Source organism: Pan paniscus, chromosome 19 (assembly GCF_029289425.2).
Source record: "Pan paniscus chromosome 19, NHGRI_mPanPan1-v2.0_pri, whole genome shotgun sequence".
In the NCBI taxonomy this organism is placed as follows: domain Eukaryota; kingdom Metazoa; phylum Chordata; class Mammalia; order Primates; family Hominidae; genus Pan; species Pan paniscus.
The window spans coordinates 35,989,062-35,998,783 of record NC_073268.2 but is presented as its reverse complement, the minus strand read 5'-3'; positions in this window follow the sequence as shown (position 1 = coordinate 35,998,783).

Below are 9,722 nucleotides of genomic sequence, written 5' to 3'. Positions count from 1 at the left end.
CTTTTTCCTATTGGACTTTCAGCCATTTTCTTAGTGATTTGTAGGAGTTTTTCATATTTTATATATACTTTGCTTTGGCTGTTCCACATATTTTTCTTCCCAGCAAGTTCGTGTCTCAACTTTGTTTAAGAGTCTTTAGTCTTAGAGAAGTATAAAATATTTGTTATTAGGTACAGTTTAAGTCTTGCCATTTCAGTTTGTTTACTTCTTTGTTTCAAAAAGGACTTTCAGGGCCTATGAGACTACACAAGATGAATAAGTTCAGGCAAGGGCAGACTAAAGGTGGAATATAAAGATGTGGCCCCAAGATAACTTAAAAGCCACGAACGCCTCCAATCTGGGCGGCATAAGTTCATGCTTGGTCAGGAGGGTTGATGCCTTTGTTCAGGGCGCCCTGATTGGGGCTGGCACTGTAGCAGCGGCTTGGAGATACTGCTCACCTGTTAGGTGCGTAGCTGGGCTGCCCGGTCCCACCCATCCCTGGCCATGCCCCCACCCCACCCTCAAGCTGCGCCTGGGCTGGGAATCCTGTGGTGGCCCATGCCTCCTACATGTGACGCCCATGCCTCCTGCGTGTGGCTCTGAGAAATGACATCGCGTTCCAGGCAACAGTTTGTCCCAGGGCCTGTATATTGTTTGGTGGTTTTGGTTTTTGTTTTTCTGTGACCGAGTTTCGCTCTTGTTGCCCAGGCTGGAGTGTGATGGAGCTATCTCGGCTCACTGTAACCTCTGCCTCCCGGGTTCAAGCGATTCTCCTGCTTCAGCCTCCCAAGCAGCTGGGATTACAGGCACACACCACCATCCCCGGCTAAATTTTTCTATTTTCAGTAGAGACGGGGTTTCACCATGTTGGCCAGGCTGACACGGCTCCCAGTTAGGCTTACTTTACCAAAGACCCACTTTCCCAATCTCCAGCTGCTACTAAGACCTTAAACATCTCCTAGGATAAGAGTTATGACACAGGGCTCCAATGAACTCTTTTGGTTTTTTGTTTTGTTTTGTTTTTTGAGACGGAGTCTTACTCTGTCACCCAGGCTGGAGTGCAATGGCTCTGTCTCAGCTCACTGCAACCTCTGCCTCCCAGGTTCAAGCGATTCTCCTACCTCAGCCTCCCGAGTAGATGGGATTACAGGCGCCTGCCACCACACCCGGCTAATTTTTTATTTCTTTGGTATTTTTAGTAGAGGTGGGGTTTCATCCTGTTGGCCAGGCTGGTCTCTAAGGCTGGTCTCGAACTCCTGATGTCAGGTGATCCACCCACTTCAGCCTCCCAAACTGCTGGGATTACAAGCGTGAGCCACCACGACTGGCCCAATGAACTCATTTAAAGGAAGAAAGCTGAGAGGAGAAATAGAGAACTTCTGCCTCTCTGTGCCTCCAACTCCAAATAGGTCTTCGGCTGCAGGTAGAATTTTAACAACCCAAGAGGCTCTTTGGAAGGCTGGCTCTTAGAGGATTGGGGGAATCCAGATTTTTTGTGTGGGGGCCGGGGGAATCCAGATTTGAATGAGGTACTTCTTTGATCAGTGAAGCTGGGTTAGGTGTTGTTAAATATCCCATGACCCACTGAATATGGATCCCAACACTTAGCATGGTCTTTAACTGCATATTTATTTTTGTCATTATTTAATAGTCTGTCTCCCTCACCAAACCATAAACTCCCCTAGGTTTGTCCCCAGTGCCCAGCATAGTGCCTGACACCCTAACACATAGTTAAGAGCTCAGTAAATGTGTTTTGTTTGTTTGTCTTTTCGGGGTTATTTTTGAGACAGAGTCTTGTTCTGTCTCCCAGGCTGGAGCGAAGTGGCACAATCTTAGCTCACTGCAACCTCCGCCTCCCAGATTCAAGCAATTCTCCTGTCTCAGCCTCCCAAATAGCTGGGACTACAGGTGTGCACCACCATGCCCAGCTAATTTCTGTATTTTTGGTAGAGACAGGGTTTCACCATGTTGGCCAGGCTGGTCTCGAACTCCTGATCTCAAGTGATCCACCTGCCTCGGCCTTCCAAAGTGCTGGGATTACAGGCATAGGCCAACACACCTGGCCACTCAGAAAATGTTTGTTTAGCAAATGATGGTTGAATGGATACATTCTGCTCACCAGAGATTTTGATAGACTCTCACTCAGTGATAAAGCCCAGTAACTAAATAGCACCAGGAGCACACCTGTAATTGAACAAAGTTAGGTTTCTTGACTTGCTGCAGTGAAGGAGCACACACCATGAGGGACTGTGGGATGTCTTAGTAAGAGGCAGTGAGGATGGGCTTGTTTGGAATTGTGCTGGGTGATTTTAGAGGGTATTTAAGGAAGCAAGAGTTTGTTCTGGGTTGAGCACTGTCGGGAAGCAAGGGCAATTTGATCATTGGGCATCTTAATAATTTTTATCTAGGAGGTAGGAAGGTCCAAGCAGGGCTAGAGTTGTCATCGGTTAAAAAAAAAAAAAAAGAAAGAAAACGGTAGTCACTCATGTTTGCCAAGGGAGAAGGATGCTTGGTCATTTTGAGTGTCATAGTGTCCTTGATCTTGCCTTGTTCTATCATGGTCACAGAGAAGCCTCATCTGATGTCAATATTCTGTGATATTTTGTCATGTTCAGCAAAGAACATGACAGCCTAGCTGTTGGTTGCCAGGCCAGTAGGGTGACCACCCCAGTTTATCTGGGACCAAGGGCTTACCCAGGATGCAGGACTTTCAGTGCTAAAACTGGGAGAGTCCTGGGAAACCGAGGACAGTTGGTTACCCTATGGGCCAATTGCAAGCTGTCAGGATTTTTTTCTTTCTCATTAGGTATAATGATATTAACACTTCATATGGTACTTGTCAAATGCTCCCCCAGTCACTGAAATACACAGTATATGTGTAGACGGAAACATTTTTTTTTTTTTGAGATAGAGTCTTGTCCTGTCACCCAGGCTGGAGTGCAGTGGCACAACCTCAACTCACTGCAACCTACACCTCCTGGGTTCAAGCAATTCTCCTTCCTCAGCCTCCCGAGTAGCTGGGATTACAGGCATGCCCACCATGCCCAGCTCATTTTTGTAATTTTAGTAGAGACGGGGTTTCACTGTGTTGCCCACGCTGGTCATAAACTGAAGTATGCTAACACACGCATGCATGAGTCCAGGATACACACTAACCTTCATAAATCCATTCACACAAACACACATACTACAAACAAATACATATGCACCATACATATGTACATATATATATCACAAACCCTATGTACATATACATACATGTACCTAAACACTCATACGAATGGCCCCAAAATAAGTATACATTTAGGCCATTGGAGAGATAGGGGAGACTACCCCAGGTGGTAAACCCAGAGGGGACCATTAAGTGGGCCTGGATTAGAAAGGGAAGTTGAGGCAGATTATGGAGGAAGGACTTTGAATTGCAAACAAAAAGATGTTGTGATGTCATGGAAAAAGCCCTGGAATTGGAATTGAATGATCCTGAGATTATATCACAGCTCTGCAACTTACTAGCTGTGTGACCTAGGTCAGTTGGCTTAACCTTTCTGTGCTTCAGTTTTCCTATCCATAAAACAGGATGTTGCAGGGATGTAACTATTTTCTAGAATGTTGTAGGTGCTTAATCACAAGCCACAACTGTTGTTAGTGTGAAGCATATGTGGAGGCTAAAGGTATTTTAATGGAGGCTTGACCTCCCTAAAGTAGTGTTTCAGTGGAGAAAGAAGTACCTTTTTTTTTGTTTGTTTTTTGAGTCAGAGTCTCACTCTGTTGCCCAGGCTAGAGTGCAGGTGGTACGATCTCGGATCACTGCAACCTCCACCTCCCAGGTTCAAGTGGTTCTCCTGCCTCAGCCTCCTGAGTAGCTGGGATTACAGGCATGTGTCACCATGCCCGGCTAATTTTTTTGTATTTTTAGCAGAGATGGGGTTTCACCATGTTGGCCTGGCTGGTCTCGAACTCCTGGCCTCAAGTGAGCCTCCCGTTTCAGCCTCCCAAAGTGCTGGGATTATAGGTGTGAGTCACCATGCCTGGACTAAGAAATACCTTTATATACACCATCATCATCCCATTTGAGGCCAAGAGACCAAAGCCCAAAGAAGGTAAAAGTATTGGCCCTAGGATTGGGTATGGAAGCTGCTGGCATTGCAAGGGGTGTCTAGGAGGAGATGTGAGTCCAGCCAGGGCTAGGAAGCCTTGCTCAGCAGGGACTCTGCCGACCCTGAGCCAGGGAGCTGTTGTGCAGAATTCCTGAGGAATATGAGATTTTATTTGCATGTTATGCAAAACAGGGCCACATTTTGCCAGAAAGCCACTGTTCAGGGCCCTTGCCATCATCTGTGCCACCCAGCATCTCAATGGGCCTTTCCTCTTAGTGGGGCACGGGTGCCAGCACCCTCAGCAACCTTTTGGTATTGCCAAGGAGGGGCTCAAGGTTGCCAGAAAGAGTGCTAAACTGGCAGTTGAAGGATCTGGGTTCAAGTCCTCACTTGGCCACTTACTAGCCATGAGCCTTGAGCCAGTCATGTCCCTTTTCTGAGGCCTGAGTTTCCCCCTCTGTTCAATGATAATAGTATCAATTTCAAACAACATGATCCGAGTTCAATGCAAGAATGAGTGTGAAAATGCTTAGCTGGGGCTTGGTCCACAGTGGGGACTCACTAATGTTGACAAATTGTTAAAGTAAAATTAATAGAGGGAGACCCCTGAGTTCTAGGCCAGGATGTGCCAAATGTGTGTGACCTTCAAAAGTCTCCCAACTTCTCCGAGCCTCAGTTTCCTCAGCATGAAATGAAGAAATTGGCCTGGATCATCTCTAGCCTCTTTTCCAGCTCTACTCCCCAGCACTCTGGGATGGGAACTATCAGCGTACCTTCCCTAAGGGCACACATACAGAGTGTTCAGGGTGTCAAGGTTGGGGAGAGACACAGAGCGTGGATGCCCTTCTGCCCTAGGGACCTGTAGGCTTTGCAAATTAAATGGTAAGAGGCTCCACTATGACATCTTGGTGAAGGAAGAAGGTCAGTATGTGTGTATGGGGTGGGGGAAGGGTAGAGTACTGGATGCTTGAAAAGGGGACCAGGGGATCCATCTGTCAGTCACGTGTGGTCGATCTGTCAGCCACCACCATCGTTCAGACCCCTGTTCCAAGAAGAGCACTGGGCACATGGAGCGCTGCACACGTGGCGGTCCGCATTGAGCTACCCACCCAAGGTGCGTGATTCACATCCCAGCTCTGCTCTCCAGACTCCCAGCCCCGCTGGGGGCATGCCAAGGACAAATCCTTACCACCAAAAGTAAGTATGGTCTGTGCCAAAAACCAGAGCAGTATGTCCTCAAAGGGGCTTGGGAACAGTGTCATCAAGATGGGCCACAATATCAGGCAAGGGTGGCAGGTGGGAGCTGCTCCTGAGGGATGAGAAAGTTCTCCTGGAGGGAAAAGGAGGCAGGCAACACAAGCCGGAAGTCAAGGCTCTGTGCAGCCAGGGAGGGGAGAGCGTGGGAGTCCCAAGGATGCTGAGCCAGGGGGGTGCACGCCTGTGCCTGTGGAAGTTGGAAAGTGGAGTTGCAAGCAGAGGCTGAGGAGGAAGGGGAGGAGAAGGCAACCAGCTTTTGCTCAGGGCCGAACGCGTGCCAGGCACTCTTCATGAATCTTCTCACATAAACCGCGCACCTTCCAGGTATTTTTCCTATGCTCATTCTACAGATGAGGAGCTGAGACTCGCAAAGACCAGGAACAGGTGGCATAGGCAGTGGGGAGCAGAGCCAGGGTTAGAAGTGGGGTCCAGAACCCCAGGACCTCCTCCCCACCTCGTCTGCTTTGAAGCTCCTCCTAGGCTTCCAGGAGAGGAGGACTCTTTGGCAAGAGGGGAAGGACTAATGAAGCGTCGCTCCTCTTCCAGGCAGTCTTCCCAGTCAGGCAGCTCTTTTAGTCAGAGAGCTCCACGGTTCAAACAGTGCAGAGTAGCTCAGCTTATCTTATCGCCACACAACCCAGGGCAACATGATTCAACCCTGCTGTTTTTGGTGGTGAAAGGTCTTTCACAGAAACTCTGCTCATCACAAACATGGGCTCCCTTGGCTCCCTGCTAGGCAGAGTGTCTTCCCTGCCTCCTTGCCTTCAGGGTCAGAACATATGACAGGAGGGAGACTTTGTCACTATCACTGCCACTGTGGGGAGAGGCTTGGTCAGAGCACTGCTGTGATTTGTCAACAGCACTTAATCTCTTGGGAAAATAAACTGAAGCTGAACTCTCTTGACCCTGAGATTTAAGGGACCCTGGAGAAGGGCTGCATCTGCCCACTGCTGGCCACTGAGAAATGACAATCGCTACTGTTTATGAAGTGTCCACCCAGGGCAGGCCCTTTGCATAGTGTTTCTAGTTTGATGTTTCTAGCATCAAATCTTCTCTCTTGACTACATGTCCAGTTTTCCCCTGCTTTACAGAGAGAGAACTGAGACTCAGAAACATTGCATTCAAAGCCAGATCTGTTTGATTCCAAAACTCTGTGTTTGCCGAATGAATGAATACATGGGTAGATAAGGAATGAATGGAATCAGGTTCAGGGACCCAAAGATTGGAAGCCAGCATTAATCTTACCACCTCCTCCTATCTCTAGGGCCTCCTCACAACATTGAGCTAGGTGAAATCAGCTTAAAATAAATATCAAACGAAAGTTTAAATAGAAAACAGAGAGAGAAAGAGTCCTCAAAAGAGCTGGGCATGTGTCATCTAAGGACACAATCGACAGAATAAAAAGGCAGCCTACAGAATGGAAGAAAATATTTGTAAACCATACGTCTGAGAAGGGGTTAATATCCAGAATATATAAAGAACTCTTACAATCCAACAACAACAAAAAACAAGTAACCCAATTTAAAAATTGGCAGACGGTTTCAATAGACATTCTCCAAAGAAGATATACAAGTGGACAAGTATATGAAAAGTTGCTCAACACCACTAATCACTAAGGAAATGCAAGTCTAAACCACAACGAAATATCTTCTCTGCAACATTCCAATTTTAATATGTGGGCTGCCGAAGGGAGCACAAAACCACAATGAAACACCACACACCCACTAGGATGGCTGCTGTTTTAAAAAAGACAAAACAAAAATAATGAGTATTGTTGAGGCTGTGAGGAAATCGGAACCCTTGTGCGCTGTTGGTGGAAATGTAAGATGGTGCAGCTGCTGTGGCAAACTGCATGGCATTTCCTTAAAAAAAAAAAAGAAACATAGAGCTACCAGATGATCCAGCAATACTGCTTCTTGGTATATATCCAAAATAATTGAAAGGAAGGTCTCAAAGAGATATTTGTACACCCACGTTCATAACAGGGTTATTCACAATAGCCAAAAGGTGAAAGCAACCCAAATGTCTATTGACAGATGAACGGATAAACAAAATGTGGTATATACATAGAACGGGATGTTATTCAGCCATAAAAATGTTGACACATACACAAAATAGATGAATCTTAAGGACATTATGCTAAGTGAAATACACCTTTCACAAAAGACAAATAACCGTATGATTTCATTTCTATGAGGTACTGAGACTAGTCAAACTCAAGGAAACATAAAGTAAAAAAGTAGTTGCCAGGGACTGGGGGAAGGAGGAAATGAGTTGTTTAATGAGTATAGAGTTTCAGTTTTGCAAAATGAAAAGTTCTGAAGTTGGTTGCACAGCAGTGTACATATACTTAGCAGCACTGAGCTGTACACTGAAAAAGGTTTCAGGTGGTCATTAAAATGTGTGTTTTATCACAATGTTTAAAGAGAGCTGGGCCTGGAGACTTAGAAGGAGAAAGAATGGGCCTTGCTACTTGGTGATGCAAGAAGGTGGTTCTTGGACTGATTGTGTATAAATGAGCCTCGGATCTCTTTTAGGATCAGAATACTCCCTGGGTCCCTGCCCAGCCTCCAACAGGGCTGGCTCTGGAAGGGTTACTCCCTATCTCCTCATCACGGTCTTGATGGTAATGAAAATCCATTCACTTCTTTGCCTGGTGGTCTGACCAATGGCCCCTATATGTTCTGCCTGAAGCTCCAGGGACTAGCTCCAGAACATGCTGGAAGGAGGGCTTGGCTCTCTGGCGTAAACCTTACAAATTATCTTATGGGCATCCCATCCACCCATCTACCCATCCATCCAGCCATCCATTCTTTCAACACATACTTGTTGAGTACCAGCTCTGTGCCAGGTCCGTACAGACAGTCTGTGCCCGGAGGGAGCCTGTAGTCTTGTGGGGGACAGAGATGGGTTATCAGGAGAATGCAATGCAGCGTGACATGTGTTTTGATATCTAGGGCACTTTGCAGGGGTCCTGATCCTGTCTGTGATGAGAGTTCACAAAGAAAGTTTGGTCTTAGGGCTTGAAAGGTAAACAAGACTGAACCAGTAGGGTAAGGAGGAGGAGTCAGGGAGAATATGCTTAGGAGAAGCAAGAGCGTGGGAACTGCCTGGAGATTTTACAAACTGCAGGACCCAACTGAGGATCTGAAAACAATTGAGTCTGGCGTATTGTTGACTGCAGGCAGGAGTGGTGAGGGCTGAGGCGAAAGAGGAAAGGGAGAACTGGATCTTATAGGGACATTTAGGCACCTTTTGAGCACCTCGCGAGTTGCAGAGGGGGGTGGATTTGAACACGTGTAAAACAAATTTTGTGGCTGGGCACAGTGGCTCATGCCTATAATCCCAGCACTTTGGGAGGCCGAGACGGACGGATCACAAGGTCAGGAGATTGGGACCATCCTGGCCAACATGGTGAAACCCGGTCTCTACTAAAAATACAAAAAATTAGCTGGGCGTGGTGGCACGCATCTGTAGTCCCAGCTACTCGGGAGGCTGGGGCAGGAGAATCACTTGAACCCAGGAGGAGGAGGTTGCAGTGAGCCGAGATCGCACCACTGCACTCCAGCCTGGGCGACAGAGCAAGACTCTGTCTCAAACAAAACAAAACAAAACAAAACAAACAAACAAAAAATTTGTGGACCCAGTTGGAGAGGCAATGGAAGATGAGGGGAGTGGTCAGAGCACCTGGAGTCGGATTTGGGGTCTGGGATTCTCAGAGCTGTAAACACAATGCCCAACCCCCGAGTCCACCCTTCCCCAAGGCATGCCAGCCACCCAGGAGGGGCACTTCTTTTCGAGGGAGGGTGATCTTCTTGAAAACAGCCCAGGTGCCTCCCTAGCCTACCCTGTCTGTCCTTGAGAACATCCCTTCTTCCTCAATCAAGGATTTGATGACTGTCCCTGCCCATACCCTATCTTCTCTCCTCTAGGCTGGGCAGTCTCAGGTCTTAGAAATCATTCCTGATGCTCCCTAATATGTCCAGCCATCCTGCCTTTCTAGGATCCCTGGAGTTGTGCCCCTGTGGGCCCCAGGCCCAGCCTGCTGGGTTGCCTCAACGGCCCCTGTCTTAAGGCCTGCCTCACATGTTCAGATATAAACTTCCTAAAAGCCACCTTTGTGACCCAGCCCCAGCTCTATCTCCAGCTTATCAGCCACCTGCTTCTGAGGACAAGCTGGCTCTTGCAAGCCAGAGACCATTTCCTCTCCCCCAAGGACTTGCAGCCAATCTCCGATAGCCCTGTCCAGGAGAGGCAATGGACAAAGTGCAGGGTAGGTGTTTCCTGGTAGTGATTCCTTCCTGAGATAGTACAGAGACCCATCACAGGGAAGGCCCCAGCAAAGACTGAAGAAGCCAGCCAGGCAACTACCGTATGTTACTCACA